We start from the raw sequence: 24,764 nt of genomic DNA on the forward strand, positions 1-24,764 counted from the left end.
GGGCCGCGCATTGCCAGAGCAAGGAAAGAATAGCCAAGATGGCCGTTGAGTTGAAAGATGCCGCTGACCGTTACCAGCTTCTTGAAAAAGAAAGCCGAGCGAAGGCGACGGACCTGGAGAAGGCCATGGTAGCAGCCAAGGAAGCCCGCTCCAAAATCAGAGCGATGAAGGAGGAGCTGCGTCAAGCTGCAGATATCGCGGCTGGGAAGCCCTTTTTGTTGCGGACTAAGTTCGGAGATCTGAAGTATGCTCCTCTTGATCAACTATGGAGTTCTGCAGACACATACGTGGATTTGGCAGCAAGTGCTGCTGATGTGGCCGAGTTTTTTAAGGATCAAAAAGATCGTGAAGTGGAAAAGCTATTCTGGTCACAGTTCCATGCTCCAGTGCGTCCGCTGATGTTGAATGAGCGAATGGCTGAGTGGGTCGAGCTCCATAGGTTGTCCGGACTTTCCATGAGGTCTGTTGTGGATCATCTGTGGCCGGAAGGACCAAGGACGAATAGTTACTTTAGTTTAGTGCAACAATTCCTTGGTGTTGTGCCGCACATCGACGCTATGAAGAGGTCGGCGTGCATAGAGGGTGCGCGGATGGCATTTGCCCATGTCAAGACATACTGGGCAGAGATGGAGGCCACCACTATTGCAACACAGGGTTCGGCCGTAGGCCGAGTAGCTGCCGATCACTACTTTGAAGAAGTCCTTGAAGGCGCTCGTTCGATAGAGGCTCAGTGCTCGAAGAATATTATGTTCTAGTGACATGTATTCCCATGGTAAAAACAATGTTTTATTTGATTTATAAAGGTTGTGTTTCTAATTTTGCCTGAAAGTATTGTGATGCCTCCTGTGCGGCTATTTATGTATATATGTATATAACCTGAAAGATTGCAGTCGTCGGCTTTGGCCCCCACACATATAATGCGGGGGTGTTCGCAAAAAACGCGTATTCACACTTGATCCAACATCTTGGTCCATGAAGGAGGTGGTAGCGCAATGAACGAGGCAATCAGACTATATTGCTTTAACACTTTCACTTAGCCATAGGAGTCTGACGGTGGGACTACTATATAGCCCCTGGTACTTCCGCGCTCGTCCGAATACGGGGCGCCTATGTACATGACCGGGAAACGACCCTTCGCTAATGCGGAGGAATCCCGAAGATTCCGCTAAGTCATCGAGTGGTTGACCAGTCTCGCACTTTATCATGACAGTTAGTTTTCAGCTTTCTCTACTAAGGTGCTCATCCGGATGAACCAGGGCACAATCGCAGTAGTTCTCCCGGTGCCACCTTAGCCGATAGAGCGAAACGTAAGGTAGCAAAACACGAGAGCCGGGCAAACCCAACATTTGACCAAAGACATGATTCGGAGCTGATGCATATAAGGCCAAACTCGCGACGCTAAACACTCCCTAAGGTATTCGGTCTTTATAATATATGCCGGGCTGAACAATGCCCTTAATAATAAACCCCAAGTGTCCAGGTACATGCAATATCCTGACGTGGCCACATGCCAATAACGTCAGCATCCTTCTCGGTTGTATTGAGTATCCGGAGGATGTGAACAACAAGAGACCGTAAAAAAGGTTTACGCGGGGTCTTAATCTGAAAAGAAACCTTTGAGCGGGTCCCTGCTGCATGTCTGCGCCTGTGTCTCTGTTGTGCCGTGTCCTGGACGGGTATAGCATGATTGTCATCTATAAAAAAGAAGAACTTAGGTGAAAGTTGCCGTTCCAGAAAATTGGTTATTATCAATAAACCATTGAAATTCAAGGTAAGTCAAGTTGAGCCGAACTAGCCCTGATTACACGCGGGAAGCCCCTGGTACCGTCGAGGAGGGTTTAACCATCAGACCAATCTCATGTATATGTAGTGTTGCGCTGGACTCGTCTAACCGTGTCTGTGGTTTTGATGACCTGTCATTTATTCTGGTTGGTGAGGCCGTCTAGTGCTCGACTGTTAAGGCCGCCGGACATTCTTCCGCGCGTAGAGAACGCTCAATATTTCCACTAACTGTGATGGTGTCGCGTGGACCAGGCATCTTAAGCTTGAGAGAAGCGTAATGCGGTGCTGCATTAAAACGAGCGAAAGTCGCTCTTCCGAGTAGTGCTTGATAGCCACTTTGGAATGGAGCGATGTAGAAAGTTAACTTTTCGCTTCGGAAGTTGTCGGGAGAACCGAAAACAACCTCTAGTAATAGAGAGCCGTACAGCGGGCCTCTGGGCCTGGTATTACTCCCTTGAAGGTAGTATTACTATGGCTTATTTTTGTCGGGTCTATCCCCATTTTGCGGACTATGTCCTGATATATCAGATTTAGACCACTGCCGCCGTCCATAAGGACTCGTGTGAGGTGGTATCCGTTTATTATTGGGTCTAACACCAAGGCAGCCAGTCCTTCATGTCGGATGTTTGTCGCGTGATCCCCGTGATCAAAAGTGATCAGGCAAGCCAACTAGGGGTTGAACTTAGGGGTGCTGGGCTCTATGGCACGTATGTCTCGGAGTGCATGTGTGCTTATCCTCTTCGTCACATGGATCATGTTTACTGTTTTAACCTCTGGTGGGAATTTTTTCTGTCCTCCAGTGCTTTACTACCGAGGTTCGTCCTCGTCTTCGCTTGGTGTCTCCCCCCCTTGTGTTCGGCGTTTAGCTTACCGACCTGCTTGAAGACCCAACATTCTCTGTGGGTGTGATTTGCAAGTTTGTCCGGGGTGCCATGGATCTGACATAGTTTGTTGAGAATCTTGTTTAGGCTAGACGGTCCATCTCTGCTGCCTTTGAAAGGCTTTTTCTGCTTACCTGGTCGAGAGCCCCTGAATCCGGCGTTGACCACCGTATTATCTGGGCTGACTTCTTTATTTGGACGCTTGTTTTTACTGCGTCGTGGTTTTACATTACCATCCCTGACTTCGGATGTGCTTGGGTCGCTGGTGCTACTGCGGGCTAACCAGCTATCTTCGCCCGTGCAGAAGCGGGTCATGAGGCTTGTCAGGGCTGCCATTGTTCTCGGTTTTTCTTGGCCGAGGTGTCTGGCGAGCCATTCGTCTCGGACGCTGTGCTTGAAAGCTGCTAAGGCTTCGGCGTCCGAACAGTCGATGATTTGGTTCTTCTTAGTGAGTAACCTGTTCCAAAGCTTTCGGGCTGACTCTCGACGCTGTTGAATTATATGACTTAAATCGTCTGCATCCGGAGGTCAGACATAGGTCCCTTGAAAATTAGCCTGAAAAGCGTCCTCGAGCTCCCCCAACTTCCAATTGAGTTTTTGGGGAGGCTTTTCAGCCAGTGCCGAGCTGATCCTTTAAGCTTGAGGGGCAAGTATTTGACGGCATGGAGAGCATCTCCACGAGCCATATGGATGTGGAGGATAAAGTCCTCAATCCAGACCCTAGGGTCTGTGGTCCCGTCATACGCCTCTATGTTCACTGGTTTGAATCCTTCTGGGAATTCGTGATCCAGCACCTCATCGGTGAAACATAGGGGGTGTGCGGCACCCTTGTATTTGCATGTATCATGGCGTTCGGACAGTAGTATTCGATTTTGATTTTGTGTCGGAGCGCGCTTCCTAGATCCATAGATGGATCTGGTCATACTGGATTTTTGCCGCAAGTCCTCGCGTAGATCGTGTGTTGACTTATGTGCGACATTGTTAGCCGCTCTATCGCGGTCACACGATGGTTGATCCGGCCGGTTGGCCATTTTATTTTTCGGCTGTATGGGCTCTAAGGCCTCATCGTTGAATTCGGGTAATAGCTTATGCTTTGGATAGCTCTTTGTGTGGTAACCTCCACCATACTTTTCTTCGTTGTCGAGCACTTTGTTCCACCTGCTGTTGAGCGTATTTTGTTCGGCCTTAAGCCTTTGCTTCTGCTTCTTCAGACTCCTCGTTGTGGCAATAAGCCTTATGCGGAGGTTCTCTTGCTCCAAGTTCGTTTCCGGGATGATGTGTGCATCTTCGTCCGGACTGTTTTCCTCCCCAGAGGGGGTTTGATGAGGTTTATCATCGGCATCGCCGTGTTCGGCCATCGGATCCGTACTGTGTTTGCCATTTGCAGCTTCATCGTGCTCTGCCGTTGGGGCAATGTGGTCGTCGTTTCCTCTGGAGTCGACTGGAGTGTTATTTTCTCTTGCGCTGTTATCGCTGTTTTTGCCGAGGCGGGATTTGGAGCGGCGGCTGCGCTGACGCTTTGTTTGCTTCTTGGATGGGTCATCCTCCGCTGTCTCCTCCCGTTCCTCGTCATCGTTTTCTTTGGGTGTATCCACCATGTATATGTCATGTGGTGAAGTGGCTGTCCAGTGCCCTATGGGAACTAGTTCTTGTTCCTCTCCTGCATCATCGTCCATGCCGTCGATGTTTGCGGAGTCGAGATCAAGCATGTTGGTTAAATCGTTGACAGAGGCTACTAAGTGGGTGGTGGGTTGGCAGCGAATTTCTTCGTCGTCCGCATCCCATTCTAGCCGAACATAGTTTGGCCAAGGTTCTCCTGACAAGGAGAGAGACTTTAATCAATTTAGCACATCGCCGAAAGGCGAGTGCTGAAACATATCTGCGGAGTTGAACTCCATGATCGGCGCCCAAACGGATTCGATAGGCATGGATGCAGGCGGCTCGGAGTCCATGGCCGGAGACAAATCCAGTGGTTTGGCAACACGGCTCTCGTAAGGGTTGAAGTCAGTATCCTGCTCCATCGCCACTGAGAGTGTGGCCTCCATGGCGGGGTCCATTCCTCCATCGTCGGATGGCGCAATTTGCTCCGGATTGAAGGCCGGAATAGTTGCAGATGCGATCTTCCGAACACCGTCCGATGGCAGACTTACGTCATGCTCGTCGTGATTGTGCGGCGCACCTGACATGGGCTCGAATCCGTCGAAGATCAAGTCTCCGCGGATGTCGGCAGTGTAGTTTAAGTTTCGAACCTGACCTGATGGCCAGGGGCGTAGCTCTCGATCTGCTCCAGATGGCCAAGCGAATTGGCCCACAGTGTGAAGCCACCAAATACGAAGATCTGTCCCGAGAGTAAAACCTCACCCTGGACCGCATCGTTACCGATAATCGAAGGGGCCATAGAGCCTTATGGTGACGGCACAGTGGAACTCTCAATGAAAGCACCAATGTCGGTGTCAAAACCGGCAGATCTCGGGTAGGGGGTCCCAAACTGTGCGTCTAAGGCGGATGGTAACAGGATGCAGGGGACATGATGTTTACCCAGGTTCGGGCCCTCTTGATGGAGGTAATACCCTATGTCATGCTTGATTGATATTGATGATATGAGTATTACAAGAGTTGATCTACCATGACATCATAGAGGCTAAACCCTAGAAGCTAGCCTATGGTATGATTGTATGTTGTCCTACGGACTAAACCCTTCGGTTTATATAGACACCGGAGGAGGCTAGGGTTACATAGAGTCGGTTACAAGGGAGGAGATCTACATATCTGTATTGCCAAGCTTGCCTTCCATGCCAAGGAAAGTCCCATCCGGACACGGGACGAAGTCTTCAATCTTGTATCTTCATAGTCCAACAGTCCGGCTAAAGGATATAGACCGGCTGTCCAGAGATCCCCTAATCCAGGACTCCCTCATGCTTCATCTACCTTAGTGGGCTCTGTGATAAAGACGAAAACAACGTGCCCACAAAAGTTAGACAAATGTGAAGCTTTTGAGCGTGTGAGAGGACCTGCTGCATTGATGTTGCTGATGATTTTCTCAATCTGCACTTCATTTGCGACGCGAGGATGTGCTGGTTGACGACAAGGAATTTGCTCAGCATTATCTTCAGAGCCATTTTCTTCAGATGCACCAGCATGATGTTCTTCGCGATCAGGAATGACTTCTTCAGCATATTCTTCAGTAGGAATGACATCCTTAGTAGCTTCGAACTTGATGGATTCCTCAGGTGGTATTTCATCTAGCACAGGAGGTAGGTGCTCTCTTTGCGAGCCATTAGTTTCATCGAACCACACATCTACAGTTTCAACAACCTTGTGGTGATAGGTGTTGAAGACTGTGTAGGTGTGCGAGTCCTTTCCATAACCAAGCATAAAACCTTCATGTGCTTTCTGTGCAAATTTAGAACCGTGATGAGGATCTCTAATCCAACATTTAGCATCGAAGACTTTGAAATAACTCACATTGGGCTTCTTGTCAGTGAGGAGTTCATATGAGGTCTTTCTGAAGAATTTGTGAAGATATACCCTGTTGATGATGTGGCACACAGTATCAATTGCCTCAAGCCAGAAGCAAGGAGGCGTCTTGTATTCATTAAGCATAGTGCGAGCCATCTCAACAAGAGTCCGATTCTTGCGCTCCATGATGCCATTCTGCTGAGGAGTATAAGGAGCAGATAACTCGTAAGTAATACCAAGTTCATCAAGATAGTCATCAAGACCAGTATTCTTGAACTCAGTTCCATTGTCACTTCTGATGTGCTTGATCTTCACACCAAAGTTGGTTGAAGCCCTCGAGGAAAATCGTTTGAAGACTTCCTGCACTTCAGTTTTGTAAGTGATGATATGCACCCACGTGTAACGAGAATAGTCATAAACTATGACGAAGCCATATAAAGATGCAGCATTAGTAAATGTAGCATAGTGAGTAGGGCCAAAGAGATCCATGTGAAGCAATTCAAATGGACGAGTGGTAGTCATGATGGTCTTTGAGGAATGCTTGGCCTTGGTCATCTTTCTAGCTTCACAAGCTCCACATAGATGGTCCTTCAGGAATTTGACACCCTCAATGCCAATGACATGCTTCTTCTTCATGAGTGTGTGCAAATTCCTCATGCCAGCATGAGCAAGTCGTCGATGCCATAGCCAACCTTCTGAAGCTTTTGCAAGTAGACATGTAGTCGATTGTGGTCCTATAGAGAAATCAACAATATACAATTCTCCTCTCCTAAAGCCTTCGAAGACTTTGGAATTGCCAGCTTCCATGATCACAACATAACAATACTTTCCAAAGACAACAACCATATCAAGATCACAAAGCATTGAGACAGACATGAGGTTGAACCCTAATTACTCGACAAGCATGACTTTGTCCATGTGTCGATCCTTTGAGATTGCAACCTTACCTAGACGCAATACCTTGCTTTTGCCTTTGTCGGCGTAAGTGATATGCTTCAGATGCGAGGGAGTTAAAGCAGTGTCCATCAATAAGTTCCTATCACCAGTCATGTGATTTGTATATCCACTATTGAGGACACACTCAGCGGCTTTGGGTTGATCATCCTGCAGAGGAATTAGTGCAACTTACAAACTCATATACTTCATCAGTGAAGAACATGACATCAATTTCATCAGATCAATTTCATCAAGGAAGAGAGTAGGTAAAACAGTATGAGGACGAGAGAAATGAAGGTTCATTTATTCATGATTAGCTTGCACCCTTCCAAGCATATTCCGGTCTCCAGAAAATTCTTCAGACGTTTAAGTTCGTCTAGAGACCTGACCCTGCATAAGAGATTAGTTCTTTTTCTTCACCACCCACATCTGGAGGGGTGGCAAAGAGTTCATCATTCTGCGAGCTCCATAAGAGAAAGGTGGCATTGAAGCCAATCCACTTCGTTTCACATAAGAGGGGTTAGAGTAAGCATATGAATAAGCAGGGAAATTCTTCGAGGACTTATGAACATAATGATTTGAAGAATAATGCACATATTCATAGCCCTTGGTCTTTCCCTGCGAAACAAAAGTGTTAGCACGATGATGTTCATGTGAGAACTTTGATCCAGATGAGGAATTTGATCCATATGAGGACTTGGATCCATATGAAGAATTTGATCTGGGGTTCCTATTCTTTACAGGTGGTGTCCTGATGACATTCACCTGAAGACTTTCAAGGCACCTTTTGGGAACCCAGATTTCCTTCATAGGGGGACCGTTCCTGAAGTTAGTGCCAACATATCTAGCAAATACTTCACCATTCTGATTTTTGAACAGTTTATAATTGGAGTCAAATGACTCGTCAGAAGAATATGAAGATTCACATGTAAAGCTAGATAAGGTAGATGGATCCATTGAAGGTCCCTTTGCAACAACCCATGAGGTTTTGGGATACTGCTCAGGTTTCCAGTAGCTCCCATTAGCATTGAGTTTCCTCTCGAAGGCAATACCCTCTTTCCTAGGGTTCCTGTTGAGGATCTGCTTTTTAAGCACATCACAAAGTGTCTGATGCCCTTTGAGGATTTTGTACATGCCTGTCACATACAATTCCTTCAGCCCTGCATGGTCCGTGATACTAACAGCATCCTCAGATGAGGAATTAGTGATAGCAGAGATAGTTGAAGAATTTGCAGCAGTAGAAGCATTTGAACTTTCAGGTGAAGAATTAGCAGATTGACATTCAATGCATTTCAAACATGATGAATTCAACTTGAGCGGAACTGATCTGTTGAGCAAGCAATGAATCATGTTCCTTCTGAAGATCTTCATAACTCACCCTTAGCTGCTCAAGATCTTGCTTTCTTTGAAGAAATTACTAAGAAAGCTTCTCATGATCATATAAGAGAGTGTTATGATGACTTTGAAGATTATCAAACTTAGTCTGAAGTCTCTGAAGACTTTCAGCCAAAGCTTTAGAATGATCCATTTCTTCACCCAACATATCATCGCTCTCATCTAGCATGTTTTGAACCTTTTCCAAAGCTCTTTGTTGTTTAGTGGTGAGGGAAGCAAGTTTGATATAGCTAGGTCCAAATTCATCACCAGATTCATCATCACTGGACTCAGATAGGTAGAATTCAGTTACCTTGGCACCCTTTGCCATAAGGCATGGTGAACAGGATGATGATTCCGGATCAAAAGTCATAGCCTTGCGCGATTCCATGAAATCCTCAAACCAGGGATCATGATGAGTTCGATGACCTTCATAGACCTCAGAGAGTCGGTCCTAGACGAGCTTCGCATGGCTGAGATGCATAATGTTCCTGAATTGATTTTGGGACAAGCTGGAGCAGATGATGACCTTCGCCGTGAGGTTAAATAGAGTGTACTTGCGAATATCATCAGCCTCCGCCATCTTGCAGAGATCGGTAAGACAAATCTCAGTGACGGTCCATAGTTCGTTGTTCATTGCCATGAGGTGCTTCTTCATCATGGCCTTCCACTTGGGATAATCATGACCATCAAAGATGGGCATGTCACTGTCTTCATTCCTGTAGTCGACATAACTAAAACTCTAGGCGGTTAAACCAAAATCACATAGAACAAGGGAGTACCTTGCTCTGGTACCAATTGACAGTGCGTTAAGTCGACTAGAGGGGGGTGAATAGGTGATTTTTACAAATTCGTCATTGAGGAATTTCAGGGTGAAGAAATTCCTAAGTCACGAACGACTAGCAACGGAATAAGTACTCATGTGTAAACATAATAGAACAAAAGCACAGTCATCATGATGAAATGAAAACAAGTACAGAATACAGAAAGCGTAAGCACATGATTAGTAGGTTGAAGACAAACTGACTGAAGATATTGAACTGAGGAAATTGAGAAAGTCTTCAGTCGAAGTCTTCAAATAGTAGCGATTAAGTACACAACACAGTAATGAGGAAATGAAAGGGTTGAGGAAATAGAACCAGTTAGCTCGGTGAAGACAATGATTTGGTAGAGCAGTTCCAACTGCTGTGACAGTTGTACGTCTGGTTGGAGCGGCTAGGTATTTAAACTCAAGGACACACAGTCCTCACCATATTCTCCTTGAGCTAAGGTCACACAGACCTCGCCCAATCACTCGTGGTAAGTCTTCAGGTGACTTCTAAAACTTCACAAACTTGGTCACCCAGCGATCCACAATTTCCTCTTGGATGCTCTAGACCATGACGCCTAACCATCTGGAGGATGCACAGTCCTCAAAGGTAACAAGCCTTGGTTCCACACAGGAACAATCTCTTCAGTGATTCTCAATGACTTTGGGTTTGTAGGTGTTTGGTTTGGGGTTTTGGGTTTTTCCTCACTTGATGATTTTCGCTCAAAGTTCTCGGAGGATGGGATGCTCTCAATGACAAGTGTCAGTTTCTCACGGAGCAGCCAACCAGCTAGTTGTTGTAGGGGGCAGCTATTTATAGCCTAGGGAGCAACCCGACATGATAAGACATAAATGCCCTTCAATGATATGACCATTAGGTGGATAAGATATTTTGGGACAGCTGGCACATAGCACAGCAACGGTCGGAAATTTGAGGTTCAAATTCCTCAGGGCGATCATGTTCCTCACTTGTAGGCAATCCACACTGGCGAATTCCTAACTCCTCAGTCAGAACAAATTTCTCAGAGACCAGAAGAACTTCGTCACTGTTACTGAAGAAATTGACTGAAGTGTATGAGATTTCCAATGGATTCACTCGAAGGGATTGGTAGGTGTAGGATTTTGAGTTGAGCATCACATGGAAACTTTTCCTTAGTTTTACCTCGACCCTCTTTAATAGTACGGTGTTTCCTATGACTCAATAAAGAGAAAATGAAACTATGAAAACAAAAGTCTTCACACTTCATGTTCCTCCCATCAATACCAAGTCTTCAGGATCACACTAATTTCTTCACTTTCAAAGTCTTCAGAAAACCAATGTCTTCAGTTGAAGATATTCATTTTTAGGGGTCGACTTTCTCTGTAGATATCAAACTCCTCATAGACTTATAGACCTGTGTACACTGACAAACACATTAGTCCCTTAACCTATAAGTCTTCAATACACCAAAATCACTAAGGGGCACTAGATGCACTTACATTTTTTAATCTTAAATCTATGGGCAGTAGCCAAATTTTAGTTCAAATAATGTAATCCTTCGAGTCCGTGTCAGTGTTCTATAAAGTTTGTACTTGTATTATCAACATATTAATGAAAAATATGAACCTTTCTGGGAACTCGTGCATGTATATGTCCATGCAGAGGTGGAATGCCTCTCTATTTTTAAATAAATGAGTTCTCCTCGGCAGGCTATCCTACTGGTACCCTTCCATCCGCCGGAGAACTGAGCCTACCAGGACACTGCGACCATCCTAGTGGAAGCAACGTTCGAGTCCAGGGATGGGAGCACCTAAGTTTAGAAGAGTGGCTAGGTTTTCTAATGCACAAGTTTAATCCTACAGAACACTTACAGAAAAGAAGCGGAACTTATCTGTTTGGCTTGCCGGAGATCACAGTGCTGGTTCATCTTCCCAACTCACGATAGAGGTCAAGCTCACGGTAGGAACCTACAACCTCACATAGATGGAAAATGATGCAAGACACAACCCTATCTATATGCATATGCAAATGCTTATGAAATGCTTATGCAATGCTCTTGGAATGCTTATGCATGCATGCAACTTGATCGGGGCCCCCCTAGCACTTTTTTATTTCTATGTTGCTTAGGGTCATCACCAAACTTTGTACAAGGGGTTACATGCAAGTGAGGCAAGGCCTATACAAAAGGGTGACTGCCCGACAGCCGCACCTTACGGTTAGAACTTGCAGAGATGCTCAATGTTCCATGAGTTTTGCAATTGAATGCCATCTTCGGTCTCCAGACGGACTGCGCCAGGTCTGGCGACTCGAACTACCCGGTAAGGGCCTTCCCACTTCGGTGTCAACTTGTTTGTACCCTTGGCGGACTGAACACGCCTAAGGACAAGGTCGCCTTACTCAAAACACCGGGCATGAACGCCGCGGCTGTGATAGCGACGTAGGGCTTGCTGATAGCATGCAGCACGCGTAGCAGCCCGGAGACGCTTCTCCTCAAGTAGCACAACGTCGTCACGCCGGTGCTGATCTTGCGCTACTTCATCGTAGGCAAAAACTTGAGGTGACCCATAAATGAGTTCCATGTGGATAACTGCTTCTGCCTCATAGACTAGGGAGAAGGGAGTCTGCCCAGTAGCTCGATTTGGTGTCGTTCGGAGGGACCAGAGAACTACCGGTAGCTCATCGATCCACCGCCCGCCGTTCTTCTGCAGCATATAAAAGGTTCTTGTCTTGAGTTCTCGTAGGACTTCAGCATTCGCCCTCTCAGCTTGACCGTTGCTCTTGGGATGTGCGATAGAGGCAAATGAGATCTTGCTTCCGAGGGCATGAACATATTGCATGAAGGCACGACTCGTGAACTGGGTGCCTTGTCGGTAATGATCCTTGCCGGGACTCCAAAATGACACACCAATTCTTTCAAGAACTTGATATGTGACTGAGCAGTTACCTTTCTCACGGCAGCTACTTCCGGCCACTTTGTAAACTTGTTGATAGCAACAAACAAGAATTCAAAGCCCCCGGCAGCTCAGGGGAAAGGGTCGAGGGTATCGAGCCCCCAGACCGAAAATGGCCATGACAAAGGGACTGTTTGAAGAGCTTGGGCAGGCAGGTGGATATTCTTGGAATGGAACTAGGAGGCTTCACATTTGGTGACTATCTCAACCGCATCTTGGAGGGTGTGGGCCAATACAATCCTTGTCGGAATGCTTTCCCAACCAATGCCCTTGATCCAATGTGGGAGCCGCAGATGCCTTTGTGTATCTCAGCCTGCAGTTCCTTTCCATCTTCCCGGTAGATGCACTTCAATTTCACACCATTGGGCCTCCTTCTATATAGAGTGTCATCGACAAGCTGACACATATTGTCCCTCTGGGCTACTCTTTTAGCCTCATCTTGGTCATCGGGAAGTTCTCCTGTTTGGAGAAAGTGGACTATGTGCCTTGCCCAAGTTGGAGCTTGATGCTTGGCAACGAGGACTAACGGCACCTCCTCAACTACGGGGGCACGTTCCTCATTCACGGGGACCATAGGCCCGGTTGGAGGGCGCGGTCTGACAAGTGATGAGGAGTTGTTTCTGGCAGGGTCCCTGCCAGGAGCCCCGGTGGGCTCTACTAGGAGAGGCTTACTGGAGTCCATCTTCCTCCTTTTCTGGGCCATTGTTGCTGGCGATACAGAGGGCTGAGTAAGATGGAGAACAAAAGTTCCTGGTTCCATAGGAAGCTTCTGCACAACACACTTTGACAGATGATCAGCTATGCCGTCTTCCGCACGGGGTACGTGCTCCGTTTGCAATCCGTCAAAGTACTCCTCCAATATTCTCACTTCCTCAATGTATGCCTCCATCAATGGACTTTGGTAGTCCTTGTTAACTTGTCTCACCACAGGATGTGAATCTCCTCGAATGATCAGCTTCTTGATTCCCAATTCGGCAGCAATCCCGAGCCCGGCAAAGAGCCCTTCATACTCTGTTGTATTTTTGGTCGCCTCTTCCCGGGCAAAGTGCATCTAGATGACGTACTTCAAGTGCTCCCCGGAGGGGGCAACAAGTAGCCCCTGCACCTTGCAGGGAAAAGGCACCACCAAAATACATGATCCATTCCTGGGGCGCTTCCTTTCCGGGGATAACTATTTCCAACACTTCATCATCAGGGGTTCGCGTCCATTCTTGCTCTGAATTGTTGATGTGCTCTCAAACTTCAGGCCAAAGCTGGATAACTCCAAAGCCCACTCCACTATTTTACTGGTGGACTTAGGGTTTCGAAGTATCCTCTGTAACGAGAAGCGAGTGCCAACCGTAATCTCATGGGCTTGGAAGTAGTGGCGCAGTTTTCTTAAGGCCGTGATGAGACCAAAGATCAACTTTTGCACGCCAGAGTACCTTGATCTAGCTCCCTGTAGCAAGGAACTGACGAAGTACACAGGGCGCTGCACCACTCTCTTCTTTGTCGTGTCCTTGGGGTCGCCCTTGCTATCGTGCCCACTTCTACGCTGATCCTTGCTTGGCTCTGTCGGTCCTTGCTCACTTCTGCTTCTTCCACTTCCCATTGTGCCACCAAGGCCGCACTAACCACTTGGTTGGTCGTTGCCAATTATAGCAGCAACGGCTCTTGCGGTCCGGGGGCAACCAAAGTGGGCATAGAGGATAAGTGGGCCTTCAACTCTTGCAAAGTTGTATCTGCTTCCGGGGTCCACTTCATGAGTCCTACCTTCTTCAGTACTTTGAAGAATGACAGGGCGCGCTCGGCAGACTTGGAGATGAACCTGCTTAGCGTGGCAACGCATCCTGTCAAACACCTCACATCCTTGACTGTCCTGGGTGCTTGAATCTGCTTGATAGCTTTGATCTTGTCCGGATTGGCGTCAATCCCCCGATGGGACACAAAGAAACCAAGTAGCTTGCCGGAGGGAACGCCAAACACACACTTCTCCGGGTTGAGCTTCAAGTTGATCTTGCGTAGATTAGCAAATGTCTCCTCCAAATCCTAGATGAGGGTAGCTCTGTCCTTGGTCTTAAACACAATATCATCCATATAAGCCTCAATGTTCCTATGCAGTTGTGGCTCGAAACCAATCTGGACTGCTCTTGCAAAAGTGGACACGACACTCTTTAATCCGAATGGCATGCGGACAAAATAGTACGTACCACATGGGGTGATGAACGAGGTCGGCTCTTCGTCTTCCTTGGACATGAAGATCTGATGGTATCCGGAATATGCATCCAAAAAGGAGAGAAAATTGCAGCCTGAAGAGGAATCCACAATCTGATCAACGCGCGGCAAGGGAAATGGGTCCTTCAGGCAAGCCTTATTGAGATATGTGAAATCTATGCAAAGCCTCCATTTCCCGTTGGCCTTCCGGACAACCACTGGATTTGCCAACCATGCTGGATGCAACACTCCTCTGACCAAACCAGCCGCCTCAAGGTTCTTGATTTCCTCCGCAATGAACTGCTGCCACTCCAAGGCCTGCTTCTGAACTTTCTGCTTGATGGGTTGGGCGTGTGGGTAGAAAGTAAGGTGGTGCTCGATTACCTCCCTGCGAACACTGGAGATGTCAGATGGTTGCCAGGCAAACACATCGACATTCACCCGCAGGAAGGCAACGAGCGCACTTTCCTATTTGTCATCGAGGGTGGCGCTGATAGTGAAGGTACCATCAACACCAGCCAGCCCTGCCAAGACCTTCTTCACTTGGGGTGCAACAACCTTGGATCTCTTGCTGTTGGAACTCTCCGGCAAGTCATCAACAGGCGCAGCACACTCTGAAGAGGTATGCTTCCTAGATTCCTTGCCAGGGTCCCTACTGTCCTTCTTCGTTCCTCTATTCTCCTTGGCGGGAACTGGTACTGTCGCTGCCTCTGCCGCGACTGTGTCCTGGTACATCTTATCCACGCAAATGATTGCATCCTTTTCATCTGACGGGATGGAAATTACTCCTACCGACCCGGGCATCTTCAAGGTATTGTAGGCATAGTGGGATGCCGCCATGAATTTAGCCAGAGCTGGGCGTCCAAGGATCCCATTGTACGGTAGGGGGAGGTCAACCACATCGAACACAATTTTCTCAGTCCCATAGTTCAGCTCCCCTCCAAATGTCACCGACAACATGATCTTTCCCTTAGGATGACTCCTACCGGGATTAACTCCTTGAAACGTGCCCGTGACCTTTAGCTCTTCCTATGTTATCTGAAGTTTTACGATGACCTCAGGGGAAATCAGATTCAACCCAGCCCCGCCATCAACCAATATCTTTGTGACCTTGAGGTTGCGAATTTTTGGAGAGACCAACAATGGCAAACATCCTACCGAAGTGGTACGGTCAGGATAGTCCTCTTCATCAAAGATGATGGGTGTGCATGACCATTTGAGTGGTTTTCGAGCCTCTGGCTCTAGTTCCACGGCATTGACCTCACACGCCCACCATTTGAGCTGCCAGTGAGAGGAGTGCAGAGATGCACCCCCGTTAATGCATAGGGCGTTAGTGGCCTTCTGGAACTCCTACTCACTGATTTCCTCTTCATCCCCTCCATCACTCTCATCGATGCAAGCTTCCTTCTCTCGACCCCTGGGGGTTTTCCTTGGTTCCAAAAGGGTTTGCCGGGACGATTTGCTTCACCGCCCTGGCCCTTACCGCTAGCAGCATTCTGACCTTTTTCCTTATCACGCTTCTCATATTCCGCTCTCTGCCTCTTGACGAGCTGCTCAACCTGATAGCACTCTTGAAGGTCATGGCCCTTGGTCCGATGAATCTTGCAGTATGGCCCATCGCCTTTCCCAGCCTTCTCGGCAGCCGAAGCTTTTCGGAAATCAGTGCACACAATAGCCTCCTTGTCGGGAGTTTCGGCCTGAGCCTTCTTACCGGTACTACGCGAGCCCGATCCTTCGACAGTTATCACTGCCTTATCCTTGCCCTCTTGTTGCGCTTCTTGCTCTTCTTCTAACTAGTGGATTCGCAATCGTCCTTTGAGTCGACGTTGATGCAATCCTCTTCTCCTGGGAGTTTCCTTTCCTCCTCCATCCGAGCATGCTTGTCCACCAAAGTGTAAAGCTCCTTCGCAGTCTTGGGCAACCTCACGTTCATCTTGGAACGAATCATGCGGTTGCGCACATTGGACTGAAAGGCAGCTATCACAGCAGCTAGATGGATATTTGGGATGTTCTAGTGGACTCCGCTGAATCTCTGCAAGTACTTGCAGAGAGTCTCCCCTTCTTTTTGCTGGAGAAGCTGTAAATTGCTGGACCGCCCTGGTTCTTGATGACCGCCAGTGAAGGCGCCAACGAACTCATGGCATAGGTCATCCCATGACGAGATGGAGTTCTCCGGTGGGTGCATCAGCCAGGACCTCACATTGGAATTGAGTGCCAAAGGGAAGTAGTTGGCAAAAACCTTCTCATCCCGTCCCTTGGCAGCCTGAACAACAATGGTGTAGATGCTCAGGAACTCTACCGGGTTAAGCCTTCCATCATACTTCTCAGGTATCTCTGGCTTGAACATGCGGACAGACGGTGAACGGACTTGCCACAGCTCACGAGTAAAGGCAGGGCACCCAACCTCAAAAGGTATGTACCCACCAACCTCGAGTGCGGGCTCATCAACATCGGGTCCGTCGCACCCATTGACCCGATGGGGGTTGTCGCGACGCTGCTCGATGATGACGCGCACGTCAACTCTCCGCCTGTCCTCCGGGGCTCGCCTTTGGCTTGGATGTGCTCGAGGGTCAGAGGAGGCCATCGAGACGTCATCAGGTTCTTGATTCTGTCGCGCCCGCGCTGGTGGCCGTGGCGGGGACTGGACCATGGGGTTGGCCCCTCTGCATGTCCAGCAGCATGAGCCGTCATTGTTGCTTGGGGAGGCCGTGGCAGGCCAGCTCATTGCAAGCCCCCAGCCTCGGCGAAACCGAGCAGACTCTGGATGGTGGCACACCACTCGCCCATGTGCTCGGTCACTGGCAGAAACCTTAGTAGTAGCTGGGCCGTGCCATGGCTTCCGTAGCCGTGCTTGGCATGGGTGATGATGATTTGGACTGCAATGTCGCTCGGCTCCTGACGGTGCCAGTGGCAACAACACCACACCCTTGCTATTGTGAGGCAGCCATTTGGATGGCATGGTGACACAACGAAGGCGCTCAAGGGTCAGTGGCTCCCTTGAGCATAGCGGCCTAGTCGATTCATCCCGGGGGAGGTGCACGCGCTGCGGTTGCCCCCGTGGCGGTGGCGGTCGAAGGGCGGCGATTCGCCCCGAAGCGAGTGCCACCGCCGTGGCTATGCCCGCTAGTGAGGGGATGGGGCGCAAGGGGAGCAATCACCTCACCCGTACCTCACGGAGCGTGGCCATCGGGATGTTGCTAATGTTGTTCTCCTCTGGCACCTCCTGCTCCCGCTTCGGCCAGGGGGAAGTGGTGATGGCTCTGCCTGCCCCAACCACAGCCCCAACAACGTCCACATCTTCGCGTGTCTATGCATCCCTCGTAGCATCGGTGGCTGCGGGAGGCGGAGCCTTCGAGGTGGACAGATGAGCTAAAGTGCCGAATTTCTGCTTGGGCGCCATGGCCTATGGCGCCGTCGAAGACGGAAGTGGCGATGAAGATGATGCGTTGTTCATGCTTTCAGGTTCGCGCAAGTGCTCCACCTACCTGGCGCGCCAAAGATGTCGTGGGAAACCACGGCCACCTATGGGACCAAGGGCCCCTTGGTCGTTCGGCAGGGGGGAGGTCATGTTGCACAAGGAGTAGAAGAGCGTGGGGTAGCCCAGCAGAGATCACACGAGCAATTTACCCAGGTTCGGGCCGCCGTGAGGCGTAAAACCCTACTCTTGCTTTGGCAGTGGTGGAAAAGATAGTGGTGGTCGTAGCACGTTTGCCCGGCAGGGTTGCCTCGAGGCGAAACGGCTACGAGCGTATGAAATATGAGGGGGGTGGATTTGCTAATCCAGTGTCCAACCCTTTCTAAGGTTGCCATGGGCATCCGTTTATAGGCTATGGGGTCACCACAGTGGCAAATCAGTCATTACGCACTGATAAGATAGCGAATAGTGCTATCATACCTAACTCTGCAGGCTGACAGAGCGCATTAAATGCGCCGCTCAACATCACATCGTTGCTTGCCCGGTAAGCCTTACCGGGCTATCTCACTAGCCTCATGCGTGCTTGCTTGACATGTCGCGGGACGGGTGTCATTTGTAGGTATCTTCTGTAGAAAGAGGCAGCCATGTGGAAAATGGTTGCCACTTAGTCACTTTGCGGCATGACACCGCACTGATAAACGACGTGTGTCGTGGTGAAGTGGGTTAGTGAGTTGGCTGCGTCTTCGTGAGCCCGGCAGGCCCTGCTGGGGCGTCTTGGAGGTCTTCTTCTGGGGGTGGCCCCGTCCTTGCCGGGCTCGCCTACCCGGCAAGGGAGGATTTTCTCTTGGTGGTTTCTTGCTTCCCTGGCTTCGTCTTGGTCCTCTTGATCTGCATATTGGCCTTCTGAGAACCTTGATTTCTTGTACTTGGACTGTCCTTGGTGTTGTAACCTTGCTCCCGTGCCTGGGCACAGTCAGCGCAACGGACCCAGGGTTTGTTGCACCGACACGGACCATCACCTCCCGATCAGCGAGGGCGTCCTCTGCGACGGTCACCTAGTGTTCCATCACCTCCAGGCGCTCACGCTCTAGGCTGTGCTCCCATGCCTCGAGCACCACCGCGTCCTTGCACGCACGGAGTCCCGTTTCGTTTATGGGCCCCCACCTGGCGGCGCCGCAAGGGTGGCTCTCCACGCCTGGACCTACCGCTCAAGGGCGGCGTTTGAAGCTTGAATCTCCCTTTCGTGCTCCTCGGCCGCCTCACGCTGACGGTCTGTGGATCGGGCTTCCTCCAAGGCGCAATCCACAAGAGACCCATCTGCCTCTGCGCGGGTGCGCTTGTGCTGCAAGCGGCCAAGATTAATGGTGACTTTCAGCTGGTGCCACTTGCGCGCCAGGCGAAGGCCCTCCGCCTCGAGGCACGTGTTGATGCTAGCGAGTTCCATCCCAAGGCGATACAGCGCGCTCGTCGCTTTGTGCAGAAGGTCATGACGAATGACACTGCACCCGCGCGTGAGCTCCAACGCCCAGCCAATCCCTTTCTCGCGCCCGGTCGGCCCGAGGAGCGTGTGATGACTCACCCGCCTCCGGTGGGGGGCTAGGGACTGGAGCTCCTTCGACCACTCCACGGGCCGGGGACATGGAACGGCGTAGGCTAGCCCCACTGCCTGAAGATGGAATCATCGCACGGGTCGCCCACACGCCAGCAAGAAGCAACAAAGGAGCCCTCGGCACAGCCTCCGTGCCCCAGAGGCCGCTTCGAAAGGAAGACGCCGGGAGTGCAGGCCTGCGGTCCCCAGGGGGCGGCCTCGGCTCGTGTGCAGGCACCGCCTCACGCGCTGCCTCCCGTTTCGAGAGGCCTAGGGTCACAACTAGACCGGAGGCCTCCGGAATTCGTGCCCTAGGCAGGCTCACCCCTGCGACCAAAGGGATCCTGAAGGGCAAAAGTCAGAAGAGGACACGTTATGCGAAAGTCAAGGAGGGCAAGGTACTTACTCATCCACGGTTATTCACTTCTTCTTTTTCAGGGCGAGCGGGATGTGGTCGTAGCGGCTCCCGAGCCCCCTCCGCTTGCGGGATACCCCAAGGTCTAGAAGGGATGCGCTGCAGGCCAGCGCGGGACCCTCGACGATGGGGATGGCATCTACTTCCGTGGATGGGGCCGCTTCCGCGCCGCCTGTGAAGCTGGAAGAGGCAACCTCAGGGGCGCATGGTGGATTCTCCCCAGCGTCCACCTTAGGAGCGCATGGTGGCTGCTCCCCAGTGGCCACCTCAGGAGCACATGGCGGCCATTCCTTAGCGGCCACCTCAGGAGCACATGGGGGCCATTCCTCGGCATCCATGTTAGGGGCGCCTGGCGGCGCCTGCTCCCCCATCGCCACCTTGGGAGAACGCACCATAGGGCCACTGAGCGCGGGAGTCACCAAGAGGGGGTTTTCCCAAGGCCCCTCATGGCCCTCGGGGAGCAGCCCCCACTCGTCGAAGCGCGGCATCTTCTCGGCAAAGGCCCTTCGCTATTCTCGGAATGTTGAGGTCACTGTTCGATGACTCCCTAATGACTCCCTTGGCATTCGTCTTAGAGGAAAACTTCCTGAAGATACTCATCTTTTTCTATGAATAAAAATTCTGAAAATTTCAACCACAAAATTACGAAACTTCATAATATTGGTAGCAACTACTCATATGGGTGCCTAGAGACTAAATCAAGTATTCAAACTATTTAGAAGTCTAAGAATTCAACATGCAAGCTCATCTACAACAGCACCAAGAGTAGCTAATTATTCAAACTATAAACCAGTAAAACAAAAACTAATTGGAGCAATGGAGGAGTCACATACCAAGTAGCAATCCCCCAAAATAGTTTCAAAAATGGAGCTTCGCGCAAAGAGATCAAAATATGCGGGTTTGAGAGTAAGAACACGAGAGCGAGAGAGAGAGAGAGAGAGAGAGAGAGAGAGAGAAAGAGAGAGAGAGAGAGAGAGAGAGCAAGCGTGTTTTTTTCTAGAGGTAGATGACATGGGCTAAAGAGATAAGTGAGGGGACCCACCTAGGGCCCACCACCCACCAGGGCGCCCTGGGTGGCTAGCACGCTCTGGTGTCTTGTGGGCATTATTTGTACCAGATATTCAGATATTCAGAAAAAAAGTATGTTAAAAATTCAGGTCATTCTAAGCACTTTTATTTTTTACCACTTTTTTTATTGCACTGCAAATTCAGAAAACAGACTAAACATGGAATTTCATTTTATTTAACTAAGAAAAACAAAAAAAAGATAGGGATAGAAGGTTATGCTTACTAAATTCATTGACCACATGTCTCTCGAAAACAATCCATTAAGAAGGTTCATCAAGTCTTATTAACAATCACTTTCGATTAAAATGAACCCGAAGAATTTTCGTAAAACACTTACCTCAATGGGGATATGCATGTCCCCAACAATAAGTATGTCATATTTCTTTTTGGTAGTAGGTAAAGGGAGTTGAAAACTTCCAATAGTAATTGGCGGAGATTTTTCAGCAACACTAATACCATTAACTTGAAATTGTTTCCTCGGGAAGTGCATCATATGCTCATTACCATTGATATGAAAAGTGAGTTTGCTTTTATTGCAATCAATAACAGCCCATGCAGTGTTCAAAAAGGGTCTACCAAGGATAATCGACATGTTGTCATCCTCGGGCATCTCAAGTATAACAAAGTATGTTAAGATAGTAACATTTGCAACAACAACGAGCACATCCTCACAAATACCGATAGGTATGGTAGCTGATTTGTTAGCCATTTGCAAGGATATCTTAGTAGGTGTGAGTTTATTCAAATCAAGTCTTTTATATAAAGAGAATGGCATAACACTAACACCATCTCCTAAATCACATAAAGTAGTTTTGACATAATTTCTTTTTATAGAGCAAGGTATAGTTGGTATTCCTATATCTCCAAGTTTTTTGGGTACTCCATCCTTAAAGGAATAATTAGCAAGAATTGTGGAGATTTCAGCTCTAGGTATTTTTCTTTTATTGGTGACAATTTCTTTCATATATTTAGCACAAGGGGCCATCTTTAAAATACCAGTCAAGCGGGTGCGCAAAAAGACTGGCCTAAGCATTTCAGCAAAGCATTCAAATTCTTCATCATCTTTTTTCTTAGATGGTTTAGGTGGACAGGTCATGGGTTTCTGAACCCATGGTTCCCTTTCTTTACCATGTTTTCTAGCAACAAAGTCTCTTTTATCATATCTTTTATTTTTAGGTTGTGGGTTATCAAGGTCAATAGTTGGTTCAATCTCAACATCATTATCTAGTTCTTTATTACTGTCTGGTTGAGCATCTTTATGAACATCATCATTATCATTTTCATTATAATTAGGTGAATGCTCATTACCAGATTGAGTTTCAACATCAGAGATAGATGCATCATTGTTATTTTCAGAAGGTTTTCCAATTTCAGGTTGACTAGAGGTATGGAGAGTCCTATCATTTTTCTGTTTCTTCTTCTTTTTAGAAGGACTAGGTGCATGAACATTAATTCTCTAAGAGTCTTATTCGATCCTTTTAGAGTGACCTTCGGGATAAAGTGGTTCCTCAGTCATTCTTCCTCCTCTAGTCATTACTCTAACAACATGATCATTTATATTGTTGTTCATTTCACTAAGCAATTCTCTTTGAGATTTAGCAACTTGTTCTAACTGAGTTTGAACCATAGAGGCATGTTTTCCTACACCTCTAACATCATTAGTGCATCTAAATAACAAGTCACTCAAGCGAGCAATCATATCAGAATTTTGTTTGAACTGTTTCATAACATTTGCATTGAAGTGATCTTGCTTCATAATGTAATAGTCAAATTCATATAAGCATTGACTAGGATGTTTATTATAAGGGATGTCACTTTCATCAAACTTTAATAAAGAATTAACCTCTACCATCCGTGGTGGTGGTGTGTCCATGTATTTCTTCAATAGGTGGTAAATTCTTAACGTCTTCAGCTTAAATACCTTTTTTCTTCATAGATTTCTTTGCCTCTTGCATATCTTCAAGACTGAGAAATAAGATACCCCTCTTCTTCAGAGTGGGTTTAGGCGGTGGTTCAGGAAGAGTCCAATCATCATAATTCTTCAATATATTATTCCATAATTCCTCAACTTGTTCAACAGTTCGTTCCCTAAAAAGACAACCAGCACAACTATCTAGGATGTCCCTAGAAGCATCGGCTAGTACATTATAGAAGATATCGAGTATTTCATTTTTCTTAAGAGGGTGATCAACCAAAGCATTAAGCAATTGGAGAAGCCTCCCCAAGCTTGTGGGAGACTCTCTTCTTCAATTTGCACAAAGTTAAATATTTCGTGTAAGGCAACTTGTTTCTTATGAGTAGGAAAATATTTTTCAGGGAAATAGTAAATCATATCCCGGGGACTACGCACACAACTAGGAGCAAGAGTATCATACCATATCTTAGCATCACCCTTTAATGAGAATGGAAATAACTTTAGAATATAGTAGTCGCAAATTTTCTCATCTTGAGCAAATAGAGTAGCTATATCCTTTAATTTAGTAAGATGTGCCACAACAGTTTCAGTTTCATAACCATGGAAAGGATCAGATTCAACCAAAGAAATTAACTCTGGGTCGACAGAGAATTCATAATCCATATCAGTAATAAAGATAGGTGAAGTACCAAACTTAGGATCACATTTCATTCTTGCATTCAAAGATTTTAGTTTGCATAATAATTTCTTAAGATCATCTCTATCCTTGCAAGCAAGAAAGTCTCTAGCTACCTCCTCATACATAACATAACCCTCCGGTATAATAATTTCATCAGTAATTTCATCAGTTTCAATATTATTAGCTCTAGCAATTTGTTCATCAAGAAATTCACCTAGTGCCACATTATCACCAGGAAACGTACTAGCATCATCAACAATATCATTCATAGCAGAACTAGCATCATCAATAACTTGCGACATATCAGGATTAATAGTATGTGGTGGTGTTGTAAGTCTATTCAGAATAGAGCGTGGATCAAGTGCATAGCTAGATGATAGTTCCTTGCCTTCCCTCGTCTTAGAGGGAATGATCTTGGTTCTTGGATCTTCTGGATTCTTCATAGTGATCAATAAATATAAATCCCTAGTGACTCAACAAATATAGTTATGCTCCCTGACAATGGCGCCAGAAAAAGGTCTTGATAATCACGAGTATAAGGGATTGCAACATTTTTCAAGGGTAGAGTATTCATCCCAAATTTACTGATTCGACACAAGCGGAGCCGAAGAATATTTGCAAGTATTAGTAGTTGAGTTGTCAATTCAACCACACCTGGAGATTTAATATCTATAGTGAAGTGAACAGTAGCACAGTAGTATGATAGTTTCGATAGCAGTGGTAATGATAGCAATAGTAGCGGTAACATTAGTAGCATTTTTGTAGCAGTTGTGACAGTAGCAATAGCAATAGTAACTTAGCAAGAACAATACGTGAAAAACTTGTAGGCATTGGATTGTTGTATTTTTTGGATGATATACATCACATAACAGTCATAACCTAGGGCGACACAGAACTAGCTCCAGTTCATAAATATAATGTAGGCATGTATTCCGTAAATAGTCATACGTGCTTATGGAAAAGAACTTGCATGATATCTTTTGTCCTACCCTCCCGTGGCAGCGGGGTCCATAAGGAAACTAAGGGATATTAAGGCCTCCTTTTAATAGAGAACTGGAACAAAGCATTAACACATAGTGAATACATTAACTCCTCAAATTACGGTCGTCACCGGAAAGTATCCCAATTACTTTGACCCTGGGGTTTACGGTTCATAACACGTAATAGGTGCATATTGCTTGCAAGATCGGATCTAGAACATAGATATAATGGTGAGAACATAAGAGATTCATATATGAAATCATGGAACTCGGGCCCTAGTGACAAGCATTAAGCATAGCAAAGTCATATCAACATCAATCTCAGACATAGTGTATACTA

This window comes from Triticum aestivum, chromosome 4A (assembly GCF_018294505.1).
Source record: "Triticum aestivum cultivar Chinese Spring chromosome 4A, IWGSC CS RefSeq v2.1, whole genome shotgun sequence".
NCBI lineage: Eukaryota > Viridiplantae > Streptophyta > Magnoliopsida > Poales > Poaceae > Triticum > Triticum aestivum.